Genomic DNA, 27,695 nt, shown 5'->3' with positions numbered 1-27,695 from the left:
TTATGTGACATTGTATGACATTCTGGAAAAGGTGAAACCATAGAGATAGTAAAAAGATTAGGGGTTGGGGAGAGGAAGAGCTGAGTAAGCGAAGCACAGAGAATTTTTAGGGCAGTGAAACTACTCTGTACGCTAATATAACGGTGGATACGTGTCATTATACATTTGTCAAAACCAAGAGTGAACTCTGATGTAAACTATAGATTTTGGGTGACAATGACGTGTCAGTGCAGGTTCATCAGTTGTAACAATTGTACCACTCTGGTGCTGGATGTTGATAGCAAAGGAGGCTGTGTGTGCATGGGGCAGGAGGTATATGGGAACTCCCTGTATGTTTGGCTCAATTTTGCTGGAAATCTAAAACTTCTCTGAAAAATATAAGTCTATTAAAAAATTAAAAAGACCACTCCAGCAGGTGTGTGAAGAGTGGATTGCACAGGATCAAAAGAGAAGGCAAGGAAACCAGTTAGAAGGACCTTACAGTAGACTAGGGAAAAGATGTCAGTGGCTTAGACTAACATTTTAATGATTAATAGGGGAGGAAATAGTCAAACTTGGGGATATGTTTGGAGGTAATGATGCTAGAACTTGCTGATGAATTAAATGTGGAGTATGAGTGAAAAAGAGTAGTCAAGGGTGTCTTCAAGATCACTGGCTTCAACAATTACTTGAATGATTCTGTCATTGGCTATGATGAGGACTTGGAGAATAGCAGATTTTATGAGAGAGAGAGAGAGAGAGAGAGAGAGCATCAGCAGATCTTTTATAGTCATGTTCGATTTGAAATGCCTACAGTCATGTGGAGGTTTGGGACCATCCAAATAATGATGCTGTTTGGAACCATGATGGTGCCTGAGATGAGCCAGCAGTTGGGAAGCGATGACGGCTGCAGACAGAAGTCTAGCTTGGGCACACAGTTGGTGAAGATGAGGTGGATAGAAGACCAGAAAAAGTAACATCATAAAAATCTAGAAAAGAATGCATTTCAATTTTCTGCTACTCAGAGGTTTAATATGATGTGGACAGAAAACTTATTGGTGGTCTTAGCGAAACACACATCATTGGTAACCTTGATAAGAGCCATTTTTGTTGGGTGGTAATGATGAAAGCCAAACTGGGGTGAGTTGAAGAGCCAGTGGGAGATAAGGGAATAATTGCAGGATCAAGGTCCTGAGGAGCTGAGAGGAGATGCATTCAGAGCAAAGAGGATGGCTCTCTATGCTTGGAGAAGAAATAACATACTTTCTCCATATCCTTACAGTAAGAGAGTAAGAGAGGCCATTTGCTAAGAGTAAGAAGGTTTTAGAAGTTTGAGGGGAGTAGAGAAGATAGTTCTCTGGGGGCCTTGGAAAGTGAATTGACAGGGCAAGAAAGCTGATGATTGGCAGTGTGTTGCTTTGTGCTTACAAATTTAAAGCAAATGCAATCAGCATGATTATGATGTGATTTTTTCCAGTACTGTTGGGTGGTTGGGCACAGACTCACAGTAAGCAGATAGCTGGGTTTATCAAGGGTCAGGTCTTTCCAGGCTAGTATAATATGTAGAGAAAGGGGACAGAGGAGATAAATATGCACAAGAAAGTGGATATAGTGCTGATCAAATAACCTGAGCTGAGTAAGGAGAAGGGTGAGAATGTGTGTTTGTGTTTCGGGAAGAGAGGGTGATGGTGGTAAGAAAGAGGAAGGGACAATGGATTGAGCATCTCAGTGAGGTCAGACTTGCTGAAGTGGGTGCTCTGGATTAAGGGAAGAGGTGGCCAAAGAGTGGAGCTGCTTGACATTTCAAAGGTGATGCAGTTATTGGTTGAAATAATGGTTTGCAAAGATGTGAAGCACAGCTATAGGAATTGGTGGCTGAGGTGGGATGGAGGAAAAGATCATTGAATCTATTGGGACCAAGGAATGGAGAGACCGGAGTGTTGGGGATGGATCATCTAAGTGGATGTTAAAGTTACCAAGAATGACAGAAATGGGGTGGAGAGTAAGACAGTGAGCCAAGTGCTAAATTCGTCAGTGAATGAGGGGGAATGACAGGGAGGTCTCTGAGTGACAACTACAAGGCAGAGAGCACTTCCAAGAAGCAAGAGCTTTGAAGGAGGAAGAAGAAATGACTTGGAAGAAGCAATGCGGCAAAGAGGACACCTACCTTTCTTCCAGACTCTTTAAGAGGAAAACAGGAGAGGATTCTAGCGGAAATGATGTTTTGGGGCATAGACAGGACAAAATAGGGGGGAGAGTGTCCTTGAAGGAGGTGCTAGTTGAGTAGACTCTGGAAGGAGAGGACGAGGGAGTTAGCTAGGCAGCCAAGACAGGGAAGGGCTTTCTATACAGAAGGAAGCCCGTATGCAAATTGCTCAGAAACAAGGAAAAGCATGACATAATTCAGAAAGCATAAGGAACTCTTTAGGACATGGATTATGGGTGGATATGGAGAGTGGGTGTGGCAGGGCTAAGACATAGCTTGGGATGCCATGTTAAAGAGGCAGGACTTGGGAGCCATCGGAAGATTTTAAACAGGGAACAACATTGTGTTTCACAAAGATCACTTGGTTGGAGATTGGTTAGGAGGCTGTTGAAATAGTTTCCAAAGACAACTGGGAGGGCTCATGTCTCTATATGGGAATATTTTGACTCTCTGCCTGTCTCAGCTGATTTTTGGGTAAATTCCAAAGCAGAGTATTCCCGCATGTGTTTAGAGGCTGGATTAACTCTAACTGCCTGCTAAGAAGTGGACTTTAACTCTACATTCAGGAAAGGGGATGGGTGTCACTTTCAGAGAAAGAGAAAGGAGAAGAGAAGGGATATGATAGTGGATTTTCCTCCCCATTCTTTCTCCTGGATGGGACTTAGGGCCACTAGAAAAGAAACAAGCACAAAAGAACAATGGATTTGAAGTGGGGGAGAGAAGAGAAAGTGGTAGGAGGGTGGCATCTCTCTGGCACAGATGTGAGCATGACCCAGTTGTGTCATTAAAGGCTTTTCCAAGTAATTCAATGTGGACCCATGTAGAACCATGGCCTATGGTTTACCCTTCACTGGGCTGAACCTTCCCCTCTAGCCCCCATAGTCCCTTGTCAGTGATATGTTTCTTGGGTTATTTGCTCCTGGAAATAATTTTTCAGAGGTCTTTCCCTTAACATAACTCCATAGCTGGAGCCATCTTGGTTAGTAAGCTGTTTGAAGCAATCTCTTGTGTCAGAGTTTTAAGTGGCCAGAGGAAGGCACTGGGGTCCTTCCTTCCCCAAAAGCCAATCACAAACAACTTTCCTGAATATTTGATAATATTAGATGAGGAATTTAGAATGGAGTCACCACAGAAGTTTTTTGTGGTTCTCTGTGTCCTGCCCACCATTCTCTGGTCTCAGTTTCTAGAGACCTCTCCCTCCTCCCACACAAGCAAGGACTCTCGGAACTACTTCTTGAGCCCCAACATTAAGGGTTGCTCCCTTGTCGTTGGTTGGCTGGAGTGGGGGAAACACAGAGAGGACACAGGTGAGATAGGAGAGCAGGATAAGATACCTGAGGGCCTTGGAGGCTGGGCCACGGGGTCTGAAGATGATGGGAGTTTATATATATGAGGGAAGTGACATGATCAGAGCCTGGCACCTCCTCTGGGACAGCCCCTGCGGCAGAAGCACTGACCTTGGCGTGGGATCCTGGGCCGCCTGCCATGGCGCCTTCTTTTCTGGGCTTTGGGCAAGGGCTCTGTCAGTTGGAAAAATGGACTATGTGTCCCTTGGGCTGAGGTCATTATTAGTGATAATGTGGCCCCAGGGACTGAAGCTACACATGATCCAGCCACAAACTTCACTCCAGCCAATGGCTGCAGTATCTTCCTCAAGCCCTTTATCCAGAAGAAGAACCACAAAATGATTTTGCCTCATTTTCGTTGCTTCAGGCTCCTTGGGCACAAGAATAGGTGACAGCCACCAATCTTTCTCAACCATGGGGCTCAGGTCTGTAGATTCATGGCTGGACTTGAAACTTGGCATGGAGGCCACTCTGCCACTGGCCTGCCCTGGCATGAGCAGCTCTCCTGCTCCTGGAGATGGCCTCAGAGCCAAGACCCGGCCAACCCTGGAGCTGCTTTCTGGTGGCCAAGGTACCATTTTGATAGACACCTTCCCTACACCCTCCTTCTCCTCCCTAATCATCCATACCACATCAATCCTACATATCTCACAGAGCTCACAGAGCACACACAAACCTCAGCCAAAGTATCAGGTGCCCCCACATTACACATAACCCATGTCCTTTCATACACCCTCCACAACCCACATGGGCTCCGAGAGACCCATTGTATCTCATACCTCCAGTTTCTCCAATCAATTCAATCCGACACGCACCTCACTTGTAGGTTCCCACATGACCACCCACACTGCTCCCTCAGGGCACCGCACAATGAGGTACCATGTCATCAAGCTGCTGACAGGTGGTCTCCACCAGCAGCCACCTGCCCCCAGCCCCGCATGCTCAACCTTCTGCCAGAGCCGGGCAGCGAAGGCTGCCTGCTGGCGGGCCCAGCCAAAATTGTCAGGAGGTTGATGATGTGTCTGAAAAGGAAAAAAAGAAAATACATGATTTGGAAAATATTTCCAGGATTTGAAAACAAACGTACGATATTTGATCTGCTCGTGATCCATTTGTAGCACTCATGTTGCTAAATACTACTTGATGGAGAAAACATTTGGCAAGAATTGTAAGTTTTATTTAGAGATTTGGAGGAGAAAAAAGCACTACTCAGTAAAGAGTGAGCTGGTGTGGCCAGGAGAGATAAAAGAGGATGTGCATGGAAGATTTTAGTGGAAATCAGAAACCAGGGCTCTAAGCAGATCCGTCAGTGAGCAATGTCACCATTAAGGTGACAGAAGGAGACTAGACTTTGGGTGGTGAACACACAATGCAATATACAGATGATGCATTACAGAATTGTACTCTTGAAACCTATATAATTTTATTAACCAATGTCACCCCAATAAATTTAATAAAGTTAAAAAGAAAAAGGAAAGACTAAAATTTTTCAAGCGGGCTTGAGCAGACCTGCTCTATCCCTGCCTTCTCCACACTCACCTGTAGGTGGCGTCTTCCAGATGACTGCTCAGTGGCAAGGCAATCATTGGAATCCTCAGGAGAAAATCATTGTGGGAAGGAACTATGGGGTACCTGAGGCCCTCCTCTGTCTCCCCCAACACTGCCGGTCTTTAAAGTTCAACTCCAGGCCACCTCCCAAGATGCTTTACTTGACTTATCCGTTCCCAGGACACCTTCTCAGAGCTCCTTTAGCACCAACAGCCTGGATCCTGGACCTTGGTAATTTATCCAGCACCATTATGTACCTGGAACTGAGCTGGGCCAAGAAAGACAGGCTTCTTGCTGCTGTAGGGAACAGAGATAGTCGATAGCAATTTAAAAATGTACAGTGAAATGCTGCAGAGAAGGGAATGGCATCTGTGTGGTATTTGTGCAGTAACTCTCAGGGACCAGGAACTGTTACAGGACAGACAAGTGTTATTCTTCATAAAAAAGAAAAACTGGGAAGAGTAGAAAAAAACCAAATTGTATATCTGTGAAAGAAGTGTCATTTCCCACTGAGTCAGTTCAGCATTTTCCGATTGCAGATCGTGGCTCCTAGTGGAAGTACAGTTCTTCCTCTGATTCTCTGGCGCCTTCTGGCAGCTTCTGGATGCCCGAGCGTTCCCAAGGGCAAATGCCCTTGTAAAGTGGGACTAAACAAACACGAGCCATTTGGCGCCAGGATGCCAGGGTGCCAGTCCAATGCTGTGCTAAACTGAGCAAAGTAGCAAAATGTAACCGCATCTTAGAGAACCAGCAAGAGGTGCCTCTCACAACCGGACCCTCAACTTCACCACTCAGGATGAAGACGGCCAGACAGAAAGGTTCCCACGACTTTTTGCCAGAAGAGATGAATGGTCTTTGAAGAATGATGTGTGCATCGATTGAGATGTCGTGAGGGGCCCCAGGCCTTCTGAGGATGGATGGTGACCTTTCTCCTTCCATGCTGAGGAAGCCTTACAGTGACAAAGGATGAGTTCTCAATGGCGCTAAATGCTGTGAGGACGAAGGCAGGGCCACTTGGACACCAGTGTGGCTTGTATGCTATCATCCATTCACTCTGCTGATGGTCCCTCACCACCTTCAACTGTGGAGTGTGTGTGTGTATTCTGGAAATGTCTGCTAGGTTTTAGAATCTTAAAATCATAGACTGTGGGGGCTGGAAGTATCCTTAGATAGCCCAAACCCCACACTTTTACTTTTGATAGTGACCTGAGGCCCAGGAAGGAGAAGGAACTTGCCCAAGATCACACACGTTAATGCAGAGATGGGACCCAGGCCTCTTGCCTCCTGGGACAGGGCTCACTGACTTTGCCTAATTACCCCAATCCGTCCCAATCTGGAATCCGAGTCTCTGGCCACGGCCCTAACAGCATTCCGGAACCGAGTTGTAAATCCCCAAGCCCTGCAGCCACTCTGCTCTGACATTTGTTGGGTTTTACTGCCAAATGCTGCTGCTCAGAGATGCCATCTCCGGAGGGAGAAATTCTTGAAAGAGACACCCTTTTTCCCCCCTTCCCAAATTAGGAGTTAATTAGTACCAAAATGTGCATAGAGGTGGGGAGTGCATTGACTGGCCTTCCACTGGATTCCCAAAGCAGAGAAATGTCACATTTGGAAAGGGCCTAATTGTGCCTGCATCTCTGTTTGGAGAAGGGAGTCTCTACGTCTGGGCCAGGCACCCTCAGGGACGGATCTGTTAACTTGCTGTCACCTTCTTTTGAGATACCATCATCTTGTAACTCTGAGCAATAAAACGAGTAATTGTGGGTCTTTTGAAGCAAGGCTCTGTGCCCTGGACAGTTTGTTTACCCTGAAAGGCCTCCAGTCGGACCTGGGGGCTGGCCCCATCACCCCTTCATCCATCTGCCCATTCTTCCAGCTCCCATTCCTAGCCTCAAGCTCACAGGACACCCCACCCTCCTCCCTCTTTTTTTCCCTTTCTCTCAGCAACTCCAGTTTCAGAAATAATTGTTTTCACCCGAAAGTTTAACTGTTTGGCCTGATGAGGCTTTCCTTTCTCAGAGGTGTTTGAAGAAGGTCTGACTCTGTCAGTTAGAATGCAATCTTCCCAGAAAAGCTGTGGGTACTCCCCATTCCATCCTCCAGCCTGGAGAAACTGTGTGTCCATGGGGCTGGGGGTCGAGAGCTGAGGGCGGCACCCTTGGGAGGGTGGCCATGCTTCCCTCGCTGCGCTCCAAAGGCGTTGGTATTACTCAGAATTTAAATGAAGTTCTCAAAAGACAAAACTAATTAAGATTTACTAAGGCTGCCATTTCTGATAATTCAATACCAGCTCATTATTAGAACCACATTTATTGAGGTTTAATCACTATGAAGCCGATTGCTCTGGCATAGCTGTCAAACCGCACAAAATGTGTTCTTAATAATTAATCAGTACAGTATCTTGTCGTTTGAGCATTCATCTTGGTGGTGGGGGGGTGTTTTTAAAGGGGCACTGTATATGTACTTTTGAAACTCCATCATCTTTTGTTTTCAATAACTCTTCCGACCCTTTAAGCAAGGGGAAAGGAAAGAACAGATCCCCGCCCCCCCCCCCCCAAATTCCAGCCCTGAGCTGCTGCTGAAGAGCAAGGCCTGGAATGTGATCGAAGCCTGCCTGAGATCCAGGGTTGAGCTGCTGACATTTTGTTTTTCAAAGGCAGGGAAAAACCCCATACGCTCAGGAATTGTTTTCCTTACGTGGAATCTCCAGGCACCAAGAGTGTGGTGGGCCAGGCATGGAGCTAGGGGTTCCTGCGGTCCTAACGGCTGGTGGCTTGGATCTCACGTCCAGACACTGGGCAAAGACGTTTCGAGCAAGCTGCATTCTCTGCCCACAGAGTCCGAAGGCTGGGTTCTTAGACGAAGCTGTGGCTCTGGACGAGGCCTAGTGGGTGAAACCTGCATTCTGACTGTTTTCCCCACTCAGGCTGGCCAAGGTCAAGGAAGAGCTGGGCCTTTATCTGCCCTGGGACCCCCAGCTCACCCTGGCTACCTTACAGATGGATGGTGAGGACCAGATGAAGTCACCCATATGAAGTCACTTTCCGTTCTGTTCAGCATCTTCCTTCGGCCCACAGCTGGGAGAGTATTATCATTTTGCTATTAAGATCGTTGTGCTGTGGATGCTTAAAAGTATAGGCTCTGGGCAGAGCTGGCTTGAGATCCCACCTGCGCTCCAGTGCAAGCCAGCTGTTTAATCCTAAGTTATTTATTTGTTGCAGGTCTCCGGTTTCTCCTTTCTAAGATGGAGCTGATATTTGTACCTACCTCACGGAGTTCTCGTGGAGATGAATTGAGATGATCCAGGCCAGGAACGGTCCAGCCCGCGGTGAGGGTCTGTCCCCTCCTTGTCAATGGATGAGCTCCTGTAGCCCTTTCCTTTTCTTCCCCTTGGCCTTAGACTTCACGGGTGGGAGCGTCTGCTGGGTGTGAGTTCCTGAGCAACCTTGCCGTTGTCAGAAGAGGCCCTGAAGCCTGCAGGCCGCACTTTTGTATGTCATCCCCATTTTGATCTGTTCTTGTCTGAGGCAGTGGCTCCCATCCAGGGACCATTTTGTCTCTCAGGGGATGTTTGGCAAAGCCTGGAGACATTTTTGGTTGTCACAACTGTGCGGGGGTGTCGTAGGCATCTAGTGGGTAGTGGCCAGAGACGCTGCTACGTATCCTATAACGCACAGGACAACCCCACAACAAAGAGCTCTCGGCCTCAAATATAGTGCTGAGACTGAGAACTCCTGTTCTGAGAGGTCAGACTTCTCCTTGCCAGGAGGTTCTGTATCAAAGTGTCCGCACCTATGCTTACATGGTGATGCTCTCAGGGGATCACAGAGGTCAAATAATTCGAGGGCCCTTTGACCCTGGTGCCGTAGAACAGGACAGAAAGCATAGTTCTGTGTTGTTAGCTCCATCGCCTCTTCTGACCTCTACAGGAACCACGGAGAGGAATGAGGACACTCTGTTCCACTCTTGGCCCGGGTGGGATTTCCTGGCCAGAAGTCAGGTCCTTACTGTGCTTTGCTGTCCCCAGTGTCCTCATGAGTCTGCCTGGCAAGTCAGAAGCTGTTCTGTGGCTTTACACACCAGCTTCCTGAATCCCTGACTCTCCCACCCTCTCCATGAGCCTTTTATAGGCATCCAGATTCTTGGTTTGGGCTGTGACCTTGATAAAAGGCTCCATTTCCACTGGGCGCCCTCAGGGTGAACACTGAGGACAAGTGGTGTAGAGAACCATTCTCAGCACTTGTACTCCCCACGGGGGCTGGCGGCCTCCTGGAGACCTGCACCTCAGAGTTTACTTCTCCCCCTGGGACCACTGTCTCGAGTTCCAACCATGTTAAGTGGAGAAATTATTTCCTCCAGCAGAGGATCTACTCAGGGTGAAACTCAAGGTCTAAAAGCGAGTAGTCAGTCCTGCTGCCTTAGAGGGGTTTGCAGATGGACAAATGAAAGTTGAGCCTCTCTGCCTGGGTAGGGCACGTGTCTAGTCAGTTCCCGAGGGGAAATCCGAAGTGTAGGCTCAGGGACCCTGCTTTCACCATCCCCAGGCTCTTACTGAGGCAGCCTGGGGTGGAGGGAAGTCTGCTAAGGGTTGGGTTGCAGGGGCGACGTGAGCCTGGCATACAAGCAGAGGAGACTCAAAGCGGCGCATTCCCGCTGGGCCGTCGCAGCCACAAGCTCATGTTGTAACTCAATGCAAAGATGACTTTCCCCCTTCCCATCCTCCCACTGTGGCCTGGGGTTAGGTGACAAAGGGGTGGTTGTATTTCCACATTCCACCTATCCCTAGAACATACCTTCTTTTAACTAAGAAGAAAGAATCCTCATTCTGCCCCGCTTGTCAGGCCCTTTATGACTCCACTGCATTTTTCCCTTCTGTGAGATCGTTGTGAGGTAGCTGGTTAAATACTCTCTATAGGTAAGGACATAGGCTCAGAGAGGACAAATGCTTTACACAAGGCTGCACGGCTAGTGAGGAACAGAGCCAAGGCTCAAAGCCAGGGCTGCCAATCCCACCTGCAGGGGCCTTGGGGAGAGCCCAGGGAGACCCAAACCAGGTAGCTCCAGAGCCAGTACCACTCACTTCTGGGCGGTGCATTTTACAGGACAGCTGTGTCTGACTATGCACCTCCCTGACAACGAATCAACCCAGTTGATGGGATGTGTCCATCCCAAACATGTGCCCTGCTTCCCCCTTCCTTGCTTCCGGTTCCTGAGACATCAGAGCTCCCTGCCCCCAATGGCCCCGTGTCTGTCTGCAGGGCCTGTGTGTACCTCTCTCTGGGATGGCAGACCTGAGGTCTGTAATGCATACCTCTAGGCTCCAGGGAGGGCCAAGGGGTGGCTGTTTACAGGGGTACAGATGGAGTTTGAATGTGTGGGCCACTGACCATGGGGTACTGACCAGGGGCAGGAAGCAAGGTGGGCAGGCCAAGGGTTGGAGGCCAGGGGTTGGCTTTCCTCACGCTGCCATGCCCTGGGATGGAGCTCTAAAGAGACTGAGAATTCCATCTGGAACCTGGCCATCCAGGTTGTTTTGAGGGGATACTTGTCAAAGCAGGAGGAGAAAATTTACTTACTAAGCAGTTTGTTGGCATGACTCATGAAATCATATTAAACATGTACAATATGGTAAGCGGGCCTCCTTTTGTATTCTAGCCTTGGGCCTTGCAAATGTTAGGGGTAGACGCAATGATCCAGCTCCTCTGGAGAGGCTGGGTCCTTTCATGATCAGGAGCCCACCCTCCTGTGCAGTTTCACCTCATGCCCTGTACCCTCACCCTCACCCTCACCCTTACCTCTGAACTTTCCCCCTTCCTTGAACTCACCTCACTCCTTCACGTCTCCACTCTTTCCCGTGTTAGTCATGCTTCTGCAAAGAACACCTACTCCTGGCACACTCTCTCTCATGTCTCAAAAACTCATTCAAGTGTGACTTCCTCTTAAAACATTTATTAATACTCCCCTCCCGACCCCGCCCCTGGCATAAATAATTGTTCTCCCTTTTTCCAGCTCCCACTCCACTTGGTACAAATTCAACCAATGTTGATGTGGGAGCTTGAAAATGTGCTAGGCACACAGTTCTCTTATAAAAGCTCTTTATATGTGACATTATAATTATTTAATAGTCTGTTTTTCCTGCTAGCCCAGTGGTTTCTAACTTCTCTTTGCAAGGGCCACAGAGCCCTTGGAGAGACTGCTGAGAGCTCCAGACCCTTTGCCTAGAAAAGTACACAAATATGCAATTTTGCCTACCATTTTAGGACATTCAGAAAGTCCTGGGGTGCACAGGACCATGACATGAGATGCTGCTTTCCACCCTAAGTTGTTGTAAACTCCGGTTTATTATCGTCATGTCCCCAATACCTAGAAAAGTAGGGTCCATGGAATAGAGGCTCATGTGTGTGAGTAGAGTGAAGCAATGATTCTCCCAGATGACTCAGCTCTCCTGTGGCCCTGCGGTCTGAGGATTCCAATGTCCAGGGGATTAGAGGTCTTATAAACTACACTGAGAACAATCTGGAAGGGCAGGGAAGGATGCAGGGCAGAGGAGTGAGGCCACAGTGGGTTACCTGGGGGAATACATTGCAAAATCTGCTTGTAAAAACAATCACAGAAGGGGATTCAGGCGTATTGTTGGAGTCGAAAGAATAGGAAAGCTTTTGGAACCTAACTGAAACCGTATGTAGCCACATACTGTTTTTCCCAGAAAAGGATTCTAATTAGGTCAGATCCATGTTGTCCTTATGGTATTGAATGCACAGGAAAGCGGGCGCTCGGCAGTATACAAACAGCCCGCATTTCTGAGAAGGGCGGAGGGGAAGTGGTGAGACTACCTCGAAAAAGACCCCCCATAGTAAAACGGAATCGATGTATCACAAGCACTGATCTCTGGTGAGCGACAGTGAGTGGTGACTTACTAATTCCTGAGCACTCAAGTGCAAACACCCTAACCCCAGCAGTGACTCGGCAGAGGCCACCTCACATGGGCAGGCATCTTGCTTGGTCTTTTCATTCCATGGGCTGCGAGGTCCAAGGGGCTAGTTCCCCAATTGCTACGGGCACTCTGTCCTCAGCACAGATCTGAACTCCTCACACACGTCCCGGCACTGGGGACTTTCAGGTGCAGTTGTCCTGAAAGCCTAGTTTGGTTTCAGGATCTAGGGAAGCAGTGCTGGTCTGCAAAGGGAACAATTATGGTCCCCCAAACACACAGAAGCATCAGAATTCACAGCATGCACTTTACAAGGGCAATAAAGTTTTATATGCAGCACAGTGAAATACCTAATGCAGCCAATTATCCACCAAAATAAACTGATGGGAGAGAGAATGGCTATATTTGGCTCCGACTTAATTATTTTGCATTTGAACTTCTCAATTCCATGTAATAAAATTTCATTCTGCCCTTATTTCCTGGTTAGGTTACTTAATCTCGACTCTGGTAACTGAGCCCTTGAGTGGAGTACACTGTCCAATGTCAGTGGTAAGAAAATGTGAAAGGTTTGACATCAATTACAACATTACACACAACATAAAATTTAACAACTTGAATCAGGCTTTCATTGCTCTTTAAAGAGACCGTATGGCTTTTTAAGATCTAAAAATTAATCAGTTTCTAAGAGTCATACCTTTTTGGAAGTCCCAGATCTTACTCTTAGCTTGAGATGTAAGAAGGAATCGTTCGGTCACCCTTCTCACCCCTCTCTTTTATTTGTAAAATGTCTCCTCTTTCATTTAAAAATGCAATCTATGTTTTTCAGTTTGTATTTTTCTAGGGAGGTGAAAGAAAAAGTGAAGGCTACAGAAATGGAACTGTTCTCCAAGGGGGGGTAAACTTCTGGGGAGACCACGGTAAAAGCACAAGGACTTACATGTGACCGTGAACGAGGGCGCCCTGGGCGGCAGCTGGACTGGCCTCACCAGGAAGGCTCCCAGGGCCCCCTTTGTGGCCTGTGTCAGGATCTGCATGGCAACCTTCACTCCATCACTCCTTGACACTTGAGCATCTCATAAAACACCACGTGTAATTCAGCAGTTTCGGCCCATAATGGGCCAACGTGCGGCAAGAACAGGGGAAAATGACCTCTCGCCTTTAATAAGTGTGGTCTCTGCAGGTCAACCCCGGGGTCGAAAGCAAGGTAGTGGGGCAGATGGGCAGCAGCTGCAAGTTCTGCCAGAGCACGAGGACTGCCCCTGGTGAAGGGCCGGGCCGACTTTCCAGGCACGCAATGAACAACAAGGAGATTTGTCTGCTTTCTTTCTGTGTCTCTCAAGGAGGATGATGTACAAAGACCAGAAGTGGATTGAGCTCAGGGTCTAAGTTCTGTCTGCATTTTGTATCCCTAGCCTCACTCAGAGCGTGGGCACACTGAAAAAGTGAATGAGTGAACGAACAGGAATCATTAGTTCAACAGTGTCGGAGCATCACCTCATGGAAAGACATGAATCTGGAGGTTTCTGTTAACTACGGGCCAAGCCCTGAGTGCTCCTTGGGAAACGAGGTGTGTGCCAGTGTATGTGTGTGGAGCTGGGGTGCTTGGGTGATCACAGCAAGGTCCACCCTGATGTGTCTTATTCCTGGACCCTCCCTACACTCTCTGCCCACTTTGGAAGAAATAGGCATTTTCTTTGTGTGATGTCCTCCCCTGTTGGGTATCTATCTCCCCCTTGTTGTGTCATTTTCTCTGCCCATCGGTCCAAAATATATCAGACAATCTCATTGTCTCAGAACATGCTCATGGGCTATAGACAAAGTGTATTCTGGAAATCCCAGTAATTTGCTCTGACCTTCCAGATGCTATGCTCTTTTATGATGACCTGAGAACAAAAGCAGCTAATTTGATAATCGTTCCATGTTATCACAAGGAGGTGAACCCTGGGCAGGGGCAGGCCTTGATTGCCTGAGGTTCAGCCCGCAGAAAATGTCAGTGTTAGGGTTTTTCCTCCAACCTCAACTTTTACAAGAAAACGGTGAATAGCAGCAAAATGCTGTGTTGTCAAAGGTTTGGTCCAGAAAGCAATTTCCTGGGTATGCCCTGGGGGCGGTTCACAGTGAGGCCAATCTCCTTCTTTGCTTCTAGTCTTGTCTGTGGGGCTCTGGGGACAAGAGTACCCTGTACCCAAGCACGCGTTGGGGCACCAAAGCCCAGCACAAGAGCCAAGGCATTTTAGAAACATTTCCAACATGTCACGAATTGTGAAACAGAAAGAGGTTTAGGCTTAGACCACAGATAGACAGAACATGAAATTCACCCTAGTACTAACACACACACACATACACCAGAGACTTTTTAAAAAATAGACTTTATTTTTTTTAGAGCGATTTTATATTCACAGCAAAATTGAGCAGAAATATTGAGTCATGAACCTACTTTGACACATCATTATCACCCCAAGTCCACAGTTTACATTAGGGTTCATTCGTGATGTTCATTCTGTGGGTTTTGACAAAGGTATAATAACAGGTATTTGAATTTGGTTATTACATTTTTTGTGGTCTTTTAAAAAATTTTCAATTATATTGACACTCAATATTATATTAGTTTTGGGTATACAGCATAGTGGTTAGACGTTTATATAACTTACGAAGTGATCCCCCAATAAGTCTAAATTGTCTTTTACAAAAGGTAGTTTTGGCAACACCCCCTCCCCAATAAACAATTATAAAAATAAAGAAATCTTGCTATTTAAAATATTTTAATTAAATAATCTAATACGTGAATTTATCGAGATTCCTCTTAGAACTATAGTAAGTCAGTGATGGAATAAATAATGAGTATAGACAGTAGTGATATTATCCATTAGAAAACATTTAATCCACAGCTGGGAAAATTAGAGGCAACGAAACCATTTTTTATTGCCACACATCACAAATCCCCTACATAATTTTATGAGAAAGATCATTAAACTTGTAGCTACTGCATTATCTTTTTCCTTGGACCATTTCTGAAACAACATTAGTTTTTCACACTTCTTTACATTTCAAACATTAAAAAAAGCCTTAATCGATGCTTTTACATAAAAAGCAAAGGGCTAGGTTTCCCATCATAAAACGTTATGTTGTTTACACAAAAACTGCAGCTAACCTCATAAAACTCTAGTGATTTCCCAGTGGGGTCCTGCAGGGACACTTGGCTATGCTAGACGTCACACTGATTTCTAGCGCTGAAGCAAAGCGGACTTCCTGTGGAAAGCCACTCTCAGCTCCGGCCGTTACTAATCAGACTTTTCAATTGGGGCACACCAAACAGGCATCCTCTCTCCATTCAGAGCCTCAAACTGGCACCTCTAAACAGCTAGGAAAACAAATGTGAGGTGGAAAAATGCCACACAAGTATCAGCAGTTCTCACAGGGTCCCCAGGTCCTCATCACACTCATGAGATGATACTTCCCACCACTTAGAACTCTCTGGAACCTTGGGGCCAGCCTTTAGCACAACTCTCCTGGATAGAAAGGAGAAATAAGGGGACAGCCTGTCTACTGGTACCACTCTTTCCTAGAAATCACAGGTTCTTTTAAAATCTTTCATTAGGTGCCAGTGAGTCTTATAATATTAATGGAAACAGTTTTTATTTTTTTATCTTTCCTTCCTAAAGTTGACTAAATCAATCAAACCACAATGCTTTGAAAAGCTAAAAGTTATTGACTGTTTTCAAATGCCTAGTTTTCTAATGAAAATCAAGATCCATATTTAAAAGTTAATTGCTTGCTTCCTCTGTTATGATAAAGATATGAATATCATTTTTATAGTTTGAAGATTGTGCGTTTGCTCACATTCATGGGTCATAACAACACTTATTTTGCAACTTAGGGGAATGCATTGCTTCAAATAGAATAATTTACAAATAAAGGATACTTTAAAAGTCACCCCATTTATTTTTACCCCTGTGGTCTCTTTCTTTGTGGATAATCACTCAGGGACCCATCATATCATCCCTTGTTATGCTGGGCAGTTGCAGGAATAATAACAGAAGGGTGTCCTTGGGGAAATTGAAACAAGAAGGATTTACTTGTATTATATGATTCCACAATGTTTAAATGTTGAGGATTTTGGGAATTCAACGTTGCTTCTTGCAAGCCTGGATGGGCTTTCTGACTCCAGAGAACCCACTCTTAACCATTGTGCTATTTTGCTCTCAAGAAAGGGAGAAGAATCAGGCCTTAGTCTTCTTTAAGATCAATTCAAGATCTAGTTGGGGATGTAAAACAGAAATGCATATGTGATACCTAATAATACAAGGTAATAGTTGATGGAATGACACAGTTAACAAATACTGATAATAAACAGTGACTAAGGTTGTCAGGAATGTTTTACTGGGTGACCTGGGACTGGATCCGGGCTTTGAAAGATTAATGTGATTTGGCTGGGCAGAAGAAATGGAAAGGCCAAAGGAGAGAAGGGGAGCTTAAGTACGGAAAAATAGGCCAGGGTCAAATTAGGGAGGGTCTTCAAAAGCAACCTAAGGATTTTGGAGAGGTTGGAGTAGATGCTTGCTAATTCCTAATCTCATTCTCATTAAAAAAAAAAAAAAAGAAAAAGAAAAAGAAAAAAACCATCACAACATTATCATGCTAGGTGATAAAGATTCAAAGACGAGAGAGGTTCCATCTGTGCCACTGTTTCCTGAGCACCCACCTGTGTGCCTGGCACTCAATAAATAGTTGATGAAAAACAGGGTGAATGATTATACGTCTCCAAAGACCTCACAGGTTAGTGGAGTAGACCAGTATCCTTAAATATTTAACAAGGTACTTTTAACCATGGAAACATGCAAAACAAACAAACAAACAAACAAACAAACACAGAAGACAAAGGCTGATTAACTTGATGGGAATAGAGGAAGGAAAGCTGAATGGAGGAGGTCAGTCAGTATTGCTCTGTAGTATGGTCCATTGCAAACAGTGGAGTGGGGAGATGGAGGGAGAATCAGAGGACGACCTTGGAGGCCTAAGGAGGGCTGGGTCATGATAGTCTTTTGAGCTGTGCTAGGGGGCTTTGACTTATACTGCAAGGAATCAGTGTGGACCAGAGGCTTTCCAATGTTTGTGTGAACAGCATAACCTAGAGGGCTTCTTAAAACACAGATGCTGGCCCTCGCCCCAGAGTTCATGAGTTAGTGGGTCTAGAGTCAGGCCCAAGTTTTGCATTTCTAACATGGTCTTCGTTGGTATCTATGCTGCCGACCTGGGGACCACACTTTGAGACCCATTGGTATAGAGGGTGGATTAGAAGAGGTAAGAAACTGGAGATAGAGAGGCCAGTCAGGGAGCAATGGTCCACAAGAACAAAGATGCTGGTCTAACCTGCCGAGACTGCTGTTCAGAGCATCACAATGTCAAGATGAAAACACATATATTCAGACTCTTTCTCCATTGTCCCTTGAGGGGGACTCCTGGCCCAATAAGTATGTATTTTATTTATAGCTCAATTTTTGTTAGAAAATTATATAATTTGGATTTATACAACTATGAGGTCTACATCTAGGGAGTTTGCTTTTATATCTTAAAGAATTTTTATTGTGTCCGAGTATGGTATGAGATTCTTCTTTATCTGAAATCCATAGCCCTGGGGTCCTTGAAAGTGAACCTGGTCCTGCTTTGATCAGGTGTTCACCTTAAACAAAATAAAACCTCCCTGATTCCTCCCAAAACATGAAAGGACAAGAGATTCTAATCAGATGACCTCCAGCTTGACTTTCAAGTTCTACTGTCCTACAAGGAAGCTATTCTCACAGTTCTGTGAAGGAGATTCTGAATGCTGCGGGGAGTTAGAGACATGGGAAGGCAATTCCCAAAATGGTGAAAAAAAAGATTTCATTATTTTGTTGCTTTTTTTCCCTTCTGGTAATAAAGAATTTGGTTGAGTTAGTTATTTGGCAGCACATGCTTGGGCTGAAAACTTTAATTTCTTTTGCCAAGCTTCCTAAAAATAGTCTTTCTTCGGGCGAGGGCCATCTCAACATGAGCCACGTTCATTCAAAGCATGACATGTTTCGTGGATGTAACTGCCTATTAACCTGAAGATGTCAATTGCAATGAGACAAAGAATGTGGAATTATACTTGCAAAGTTTTGAGCTTGTTCTAACTTTGTGTATGTAACAATAAGTTCTTTCATGACGTGACACCATGGCAGTGGGTGGTGAAATCCGATACCTGGCAAAAAAACAATGGAATTATATAATTCCAAAAAAGTCAATTGTTTTCCCCTTTGTTAATTAACTCCTTTGATCAGGGAAGTACTGGGGATGAGGTCAGTTAGTGGCTTTTGTTCTCCAGCTAGTTTTCCATGCCGTTTTAGGCACTATTTGTGTAAAGCGTTTTTGTAAATGGAAGAAGTAGTCTAGTGACTAATGGAACAGACCCTGGAATAGTCATTGTCTTGGCTTGCTAGCAGTTTTATTGACTCCATGAAATTCGTCTTTCCTGGGATCGTGTCCATCCCTTGGGCTTAAGTCAAGAAGCACGGTCCATGGTTCTGTTCTTAGTTTCCCCAGGGAACTGTGTACACTGATATATAACAGGGCACAGGATTCTGTAAGGAAAGAGTTTTCCAGCTATAGGTCTGACACGGGAAATTTGATGTAGATTAGGGTGTATAGCAGCTCAATACAGGAGTTGGCATCCTTATCTTACAGAAGAGGAAACCAGAGCCCGGAGGAAATAAATATCATGTACAAGATAAATCAGCTAGAACATGGTAGAGATAAGAGTCAAATCCAGTCCTGTCTTTCTCCAGAGCTCAACCCTGACCACCACATAACATATTACTTTCAGTGATATAGAAAGGGGCTATAAATAGTCATTCTGGTGAGTCATGTCTTTAAAGGATAATAAGAATTAGCTTATAAGTTACCTAGTAATATACTAATGTGTTTTCTTTCTGCTTTTCCTATACCTTCTGTAATCACTATGTCTTACTTTCATAATTGCAACAAATAATCTTTATTATACCTTTAAAAGAAATGAGGAGAAAAGATGGTAGACGCTGAGACCATGTAGTCTATGTGGGATTGACCAGGAGAATACACATATGACCCTAGAAAAGAGAAGGACTAGTTGAACAAGGCACAGAAAAAGCAAACCAAAGAGCAAATGTTGAATACGTTTGCCGACATTAGAATTACAAACCTCTGCATGACAAAAGAAACCATGGCCGAAGTGAGAAGACAAGCCACAGGGTGGGAGATGTTCTTAGCACGGACACCGATAAAGGGTTAGTATCTGGAACATACAAAAATCCCCACAAATCAGTAAGGGAGAGAAAAGTAGTTCAATACACAAAATAGCTAAAGATTTTTATTTGGCACATCACAAATAGAGAAACATAAATAGCCGGTAGAAATACAAAAAGATCATCAGACTCACTAGAATGAAGGAAAATATTAAATGCCATTTCATACTCATTTACTTGGAAAAAATGGAAAAGGCTGGCACAGCGAAAGGTTAGCAGTGTTGGTAAAACTGTAACTTGGTGCAAACACTGCTAGGTGTATATGCCCCAGAGAAAATATCCTATATGTGTACAAAAAAAACACTAACTGGGATCGTCACAGTGGCATTGTCTATAACAGCAAAAAAACTTAGGATCAACTTATTCATTTCCGGTATATTCACACAGTAGATAAAATAAGTGATATATGGATGAGCCTTAAAAATATTTGTTGAGGGGGAAAAAATATCAAATTTTAAAATGGTGTTGTCAATATGATACCATTGATGTACATTTTAAAATTCATAAATAGTGCTTTATATTACTGTGTGTATACATATATAGTACAAGTATAAAAACCTACATGAGAGGCAGACACATCAATTTCTTTCTTTTTTTTTTTTTTGAGACATCAATTTCTTATAGTGGTGACCTCTGCAGAGAAGAAAAGGCAGTGAATCGGAAGTAGGGAGGTGACTAACCACATCTGTAGTGGTTTATATCTTTTAAAAACCATTGCTCCTTTTGCTTTAGCAAAAATGGCAGCGTGGGAACATGTGGTAAATCTAGGCAGTGAGTATACAGGTTGCCGTTGTATTATCTTCACTACTTTTGCAGAGGCTTAAAATAATTAGTAATTTTAAAATTAGTAACAAAAATAAAATGAGAAAGGAAAAGATTGGAAAGCAATGTAATTTCTATTGCCAAATATATATAACTTCATGACCCAGAATATGACGGAAACCTTGTCTTAATTTTTTTATTTCAGCAGAAAAAATTTCGGCCAGAGATAAAGAACTTAGGCACCATGAGTGCTGTTTAGATTACTGTGCAGTATTTAGGATGCCCTTTGAAAAAAACTTGAGAGAGAGACTGAATTTCCACGTGTTTGGAATGGTTTAGGTTAAAGCTTCTTATTTTGAGATTCTTCTGATCAAAAGTGTAGCGCTCCCCTGGGGTGAATTAGGCAGATTTGGCATTTCCCAGGAATCTGAACTGGGGCTGGAGGACAAATGTCACCATGAGATCCATCATTCGTGGGATCATGAACTGCAGGTCTGAGGTGTTAGTGGTGCACCCCCTCATTTTCCAGGTGAGGACTTGGGGAGTGGTGTGTGTATTGCAGGGGGAGTTCATCCAGCTTGCTAGTAGAAGAGACAGGGCAGGAAACCCTGTACCCTGCTCTCAGGTCAGGTCCTTTTTGCCCATATTCTCTTGCATCTGAAAAATCCCAGCTTTAGGTTTTTTTCACTCTTTCTCCTTCCACCGGAAATGAAGCTGGCATAGGGAGGGGTGATTCTTATGCTAAGAGGAACACATTCCTACGGAATCCATGGATTCATTCCTGACAAGGTATGCTGTCCTGTTAGAGGCAAGACCTTGGAAGTGTTTTGTGTTGAAGACAACTTCGTAGCAGTTTATTTGCAAAAAGCTAAGTTTATTGGGCGAGAGTGATGAGTTGTTTTCTTTTTGAAATTTGCAAATATGAAAATATGCCTCGACAGATGGATGTGTGAAGCACAGACGCTATTCATTTTTAACCAACTAAATAGCTAATTACAGAGGTACAGAGGTGGGTGGAGATTAATGTCAGTAGCTCAACCCAAGCTCTGTGCCTACTGTTTCAGGCTTTCCTAGTCTTTAAATACACCATATGGTGAGTGTGAAGAAACCACTATATGAAAATATGGAGACAAGACGAGGTGATAAACCTAAAACCTAAAACTAAGGCGAGATGGGCCCTGCACTTCAAGGTGAGACATGTTCTATAGGTGTCCTCCCCAGAGTCACCAGGAATGACTGCCTACCAGAAAGGTGACCCCAACACTCTAAGCCTAGGACCTGGGACATAATGCTTCCCATGCGCCAAGGAATGAGGAATTTTTATAGCATTTTAACAGGCGCCTGAAGTCAGAGAAATCTAGGGTGGCTTTACCAATAACTAGCTGCCAACCAGCTGTAAGCCTTCCAGCAGCTCACTGACTATTTTAAGCCTTAGTTCCCATTATCTGAAAATGGGGACGAGAATAGAAGTTTCCTCAAACAGTAGTTCATATCATGAAATGAGATGACGTATATAAAGCCAGCTCCCAATGTGCCTATGGCTCATACTGAGTGCTCAGAAATGGCGATGGTGCTTATTATTGTAGCAAACTTTCTGGTGCATCTGGAATGTTTGATACAAATACCTAGATGCGTTGATTGCCTGATCGCCCTGAACAAGAAAGCCTGAAACCTCCTGCTGCGGACATTCATGGATTATCTTCCTTCCCCAAAGGGCTCTCTCTCTCACCTCCATCTTTACTATTATCTTCCAAAGTCTGCTCTGAACACATCCTACCTACCTAAGGCAGCATAGCACTATGGACTGAATTGTCCCCCTGTTCCCCTCTGCCCCTACCCCCGCCATTCACGTTTGTGACGGTATTTGGAAGCTCTAGCCTCCAATGTGATGGTTTGGGAGATGGGACCTTTGGGAGGTAATTAGGTTTTGGTGAAGTCGTGAGGGTGGAGCCCTCATGGTGGGATGATGTTCTAGGAAGAGACACCAGAGAGCTTGCTTCCTCTTTCTGTCTCTGAATTGTGAGGACACAGTGAGAGGGTGGCAGTCTATAAGCCAGGAAGAGTGCTCTCACCAGAAAGAAAATTGGCCGGCACCTTGATCTTGGATTTCCAACCTCCAAAACTGTGAGAAATAAATTCCTGTTGTTTAGGCCACGCGGTCTATGGTATGTTGGGGTGGCAGCCGGGGTGACTAACCCAGAGAGGAAGGCTTCTGGATCAAAAGTGCTTGGGAAATAAAGCCTACTGTATGTTGTTTTGGAAGAGTCACAGTGCACGCCACAGGTTAAAGGCACCTCTGTAAGGGAACAAACTCAGCTTTGTTTAATGTAGTGCTTCTGAAACCAGCTGAGCCAGGGCAATCCTTTCGGTTTACCTGCCATGGCTACTCCCCAGACCCTGAGTTCTTGGTGGCCTAGGCTCTCAGCTCTGTGTTGTGGTCATCGGGAGCCTAGCCGGGAACTGCTGACAGCTCGGACGCCCCAGTCCCACTGGCAGTTCTTGGGTTGGGTTTGTGCTCAGCACCCCAAGAGACTCCTTGGGCCCCGTTGCTCCTCCAGCTAGCAGAATACAGCAGGCTGTGCTCCCCAGATGTTTGCTAATCTCCTCTGAGAGCGCTGATGTATGTGAAGTATGCTCGTGTCACTCTGAGGGGAGATTCAAGGAGACCATATGTCTGTGGTGCAGAAGCAGCAGCATCTGGCAGGACGGATGGCCGGCTCTAGGGTTGGCTCACACACTGTGGCCCACTGCATCCTGTGCTCCAGGCAGCTAATGTCCCTGTCCACACCCCCTGTTCTAAGGAGGCCCAGCCTGATCGGCCTGGCAGCCAGCCCACAGCACACCTGGGCAGCTCTGGGCCCTGCCCAGTCCCTATGCTAATGTGTGCCCTAAGTGTGTTTCCTTCTCTGTCAGTAGAATTACACTATGCTAAGAGCTACGTGGATGAGTGGGGCTCAAACTTTAATTTGCATACAAATCACCTAAGGGATCTTGCAGATTTGGGTTCAAAAAGTCTGAGATGAGGCTCGAGGTCTGTGTCTCTGCGAAACTCCAGGAGATGCTGGCTGCTGGGCAGCATGGTCCCAGGGCCACACCTGAGTAGCGCGAGCTGGGTCCAAAGCAGGTTTCTCCTAATGGGTGTTGTCTGTCTTGTCCAAGGGTTTCCAGGCTTTAGGCAAGTGAATAGTTATTTTCTCTCTTGTTAGAACTGCACAACATCTTGTGAAGTGCTCTGACAGCATCCTTGTATCCATTTTGAAAATGAAGACATTGAGATTCTGAGAAACTGACTTATCCAAGGTCCATTATGAGGGAGGAATCCATCCAGGGCTCTATTTACTGCAATACAACTGCTCATTCAGGCTATAGAAAAAGTTCCAGGCACTGGCCTTTGAACTGCCATTGCATTATTTACCCTCTCTCACCTGCCATTAAAATTATGTGTATGCCCATCACTGCCCCATGCTGACGACAACTCCTTGAAGGTGAAATCCTATCACATATGTCTTCACATCCCCAACAGCTCTTTCCTTTGGGATTGACAGTGTATTTGTTGAATGGATGATCGGGTGTCTGTTAGTGGAGGATAATTCATTCTGTGATTCCTAAGTTTATAAAGGCTCCTTGTTGCTCACATTAGTGGTCCTTAATCTTTTTGGGGGTCATAGACTCCACTGAGAATCTGCTGGCATCTATGCTGCCTCTTCCCAGAAGTGTGTGCATTGTGTGCATTTTGCACATATTTTCTGGATTTTCATAGGGAACCCCGAAGCCAGATTCTACAGACTCCAGTTAACAATCTCGAGCTAACGGTTAAAAATAAACCCTGCAGCCTGGCATTGAAAGCTATTTAGGATGCAGGGAATATGCTTTCTCCCATAATGTACTAGTTGGGGCTCCTTCAATAGTGAGTGATAGAAATTGATCTGAGTTAGTTTGAAAGAGTTATTTTTATTTTTATGTGTAAGGGGCAGGTTATTGAGGTAGCTCACAGAATTGATAGAAGAACTGCAAAGGAGTAGAGTAAAAATTCAAGTGCAGCTCCAAAAACTTTAGTATCTAGAACTAGCAGCTTGAATAATATAAAAATCATTTTATCTCCTTATTTTTTTATATTATATGGACATGATTGAGGGCAGTGTCAAGTTCATGTTTCACAGGCTTGTGATCAGAGGAAAAGGGGTTCTTTTCGACCATTTTTAATAATAATACAAATAAAAAGTCCCAAGGAAAGTCTCTAATTGTCTTGCCTTGGCTCAGTGCCTATCCATGGACCAGTTACCGTGGCCAAGAAGGTGGGGTAGGGTGTTTGGGTCGTCACACGGTCACCCTCATAATTACAGTGTCCAGGTAAGAGGAAGGCAGCTCTCATTTGTACCATGTGGGTGGAGGGTGAGGTGATGGGTGGCAAGTTTCCCCCAAGACAAGGAAGTAGCATGTGATCCCCAGGGAAACAAGATGTTAGGTGGCAGCTCTGATTCACATTTTCTATTATTCCTTTTCTGAGATTCTTTGTTCTAGCTAAGTGGGATTTTTTTCTGTCCTTCCTGTGTATTATTTATTCCTACCTCTGGGCCTCCTGAGGTTCCCTCCCCTCCCTGCGTGTCCACTTGGACTTAGCCTCTATCTTTGTTTCTTAAGGCTGCCCTAACAAAGTACCACAAACCGGGTGGCCTGAAACAGAAATTTATCCTCTCATAGCTCTGGAATCTAGAAATCTGACATCAGGTGTCAGCAGGGTTGATGCCACTGAGGGCTCAGAGGGAGAAAATGTTCCATATGTGTCCCCTGGCTTCTGGTGGCAGATGAAAATCCTCGGTGGTCCTTGGCTTGTAGACTCATCACTCCAGTCTCTGCCTCCATCTTCACATGACATTTCCCCATGTCTTCGTCTTCACATGGCTCTCACCTCTCTGTGTATCTCTCCTCTTCATATAAGGCCATGAGTCCTGGGGTTAAGGGCTCAACTTACTCTAACATGACCCTATCCTACCTAATGACATCTGCATTCTAACCACATTACTGGGCATTAGGACTTAAACATATTTTTTAGGGGTCACAAATCAGCCCATCATAGCCCCTTCCTTAGCTCAGAGTAAGCCCAGTTTCTCCAGGAGGACTTTGGTGACCCTCCCAGGTCTGATCTCTTTTCCCTCTGAGCTCCCACTCTCTTGACTCTCTGTGTGGCTGCACTACGCCATGCCGGCTAGCTCTCCATGCTTATCTTGCACTGCCATGAGATTGAAAACTCCTTGAGAGCAAGAATCTAGAACTTTTTAATATTTCCTGTGGTGTCTAGAGCAGTGTGTGATGGTTAATTTTATGTGTCAACTTGACTGGGTCATGAGGTGCCCAGATATTTGGTTAAACATTTTTCTGGGTGAGTCTGTGAGGGTGTTTTTAGATGAGATTAATTTGAATTAATAGACTGAGTGAAGCAGATTGTCCTCCTGAATGTGGGTGGGCTTCATCCAACCTCTTGGAGGTCTAAACAGTACAAAAGGCTGAGCAAAGAATTCATTCTCTCTATCCATCTTCAAGCTGGGACATCAGTCTTCTCCTGTCTTTGGACTTGGACTCAGACTGGAACTTGACACCATCTGCTCTCCTGGGTCTCTGCTCACTGTAGATGCTGGTACATCTCATTCTCCCTATCGTGTGAACCAATTCCTTATAATAAATCTCTCTGTCTCTCTCTCTGTCTCTCTCTCCATATATATATTTATACATAAAATCCTGTTGGTCCTGTTTCTCTGGAGAACTTCACCTGTCGCTAACACGCAGTGTCTAACACAATGAGAGCATTCAGTAAATGGCAGAGATGAGAGCACGAGTGATTGAACGATAGTGAGAGAGGCTGGGATGCTGCTCGAACCTTCTCCACAGGCCTGCAACGGGGGCCTTAAAGAGAAACACTGGGGGAAAAGTGGCACCTATCTTTACTGGGTTGTTCTCAACCTCAGCTGCACATAGTACAGCACTTGATGAGCTTTGCAAATTCCTGTAACTCAGACCAATTCCATGTCAATTTTTGGGGAGGGGAACTCACTACAGCTCTGCAGTGAGTTCACTGCATACTTGAGGTGGAGAAGCCCTGCTCAGGCAGCAGGACAGCTCCAGGCTCCTGCTATGTACTTACCCAAGTGAGTCTCACCCACTCTGGCTCAGGCTTTGGACTTCTCTTGGGACCAGGAAGGCATCATGATGGAACAGACTACTCTTATTTTTCCCTTCTGTTCTTTTTTTAAAAACATTTTCTATTAAAAATATAGCTAACATACAATATTACATTAGTTTTAGAGGTACACCATAGTTATCCAACATTTATATACCTAAAGCAGTGATCACCATGACAAGTCCAGCAGCCATCTGACACCGTACCATGCTATCACAGTATTGTTGACTATATTCCCCATGATGTACATTACATCCCCATGACTTATTTGTTTTATACCTGGAAATTTGGACCACTTGTTCCCCTTCCCCTTCTCCCCCTTTACAAATTTATCAATTACAGTTGGCATTCAATATTATTTTGTATTAATTTCAGGTATACAGCACAGTGGTTAGACATTATATAATTTGAGGAGTGATCCCCTGACTAGTCTAGTACCCACCTGGCACTATTCATACTTATTACGGTATCATTGACTATATTCCCTATGCTTTACTTTATACCCGCATAACTATTTTGTAATTACAAATTTGTACTTTTAAATCCCATCACTATGCCACCCAAACCCCTCCCATCTATCAACCCAACAAATCTAGTACCCATCTGACACCACACATAGTTATTACAACATTATTGATCATATCCCTTATGCTGTACCCTACGTTCCCATAACTACTTTGTAACAACCAATCTGTACTTCTTAATCCCTTCCCCTTCTTTCACCCACACCCCAAACACCCCTCCCATCTGACAATCATGAAATGTTTTCTGTATCTACACTTTGTTTCCTTTTTGTTTGTTAATTTTGTTCTTAGATTCCATATACAAGCAAAATCACATTGCATCTGTTTTTCTCTGGGTGATATACTCCACTCAGCATAACACCCTCTAGGTCCATCCATGCTGCTGCAGATGGCAACACCTATTCCCTTCCATGGCTGAGCAATATTCCATTGTGTGTATGTACCACCTCCTCTTTATCCATTCTTCCATCAACAGACTCCCAGGCTGCCTCCACATCTTGGCCATTGTAAACAATGCTGCAATGAACACATGGATGCATATGTCCCCTCGAAGTAGTATTTTGGGTTTCTTTGAATAAATACCCAGAAGTGGGATTACTGAGTCTTTCATTGTCTCTTTTTATAGTCTTTGTTTTAAAGTCTGTTTTGTATGGTTTAAGTATTGATACTCTGGCTTTTTTTGTGTTTTTTTTTTTTAATTTCCATTTTCATGAAATAACTTTTTTCATGTCTTTACTTTCTGTCTATGTGTGTCTTTCAATCTGAAGTGAGGCTTGTAGGCAGTATATGTAAGGTGTTTTTGTTATTTTTGTTTTTTTGTTCCCTTTAGCCCTCCTATGTATTTTGATTAGAGCATTTAATCCATTTACATTGAAAGTAATTGTTGATAGACATGAAACTATTGCCATTTTATTATTTATAATTTT

At 44.7% G+C, this 27,695-nt stretch overlaps 1 long non-coding RNA gene across 2 annotated transcripts in view; it reads left to right on the top strand.

Annotated features, from left to right (window-relative positions):
* LOC109455986 (uncharacterized) overlaps positions 1–27,695 on the top strand; it is a 151,701-nt gene that overhangs the window by 103,858 nt on the left and 20,148 nt on the right. Inside the window, exons 4-5 of one of the 2 annotated variants that reach the window (XR_002138784.2) lie at positions 8,301–8,407; positions 12,837–15,943. This is a non-coding gene — a long non-coding RNA (uncharacterized LOC109455986). Of the gene's footprint in view, positions 1–8,300; positions 8,408–12,836; positions 15,944–27,695 lie in introns of those variants that run through there. The other variant, XR_012496258.1, reaches the window with a different exon arrangement.

Source organism: Rhinolophus sinicus, linkage group LG05 (assembly GCF_036562045.2).
Source record: "Rhinolophus sinicus isolate RSC01 linkage group LG05, ASM3656204v1, whole genome shotgun sequence".
Classification (NCBI taxonomy): Eukaryota; Metazoa; Chordata; class Mammalia; order Chiroptera; family Rhinolophidae; genus Rhinolophus; species Rhinolophus sinicus.
This window is presented reverse-complemented; position numbering and strand designations above follow the sequence as displayed.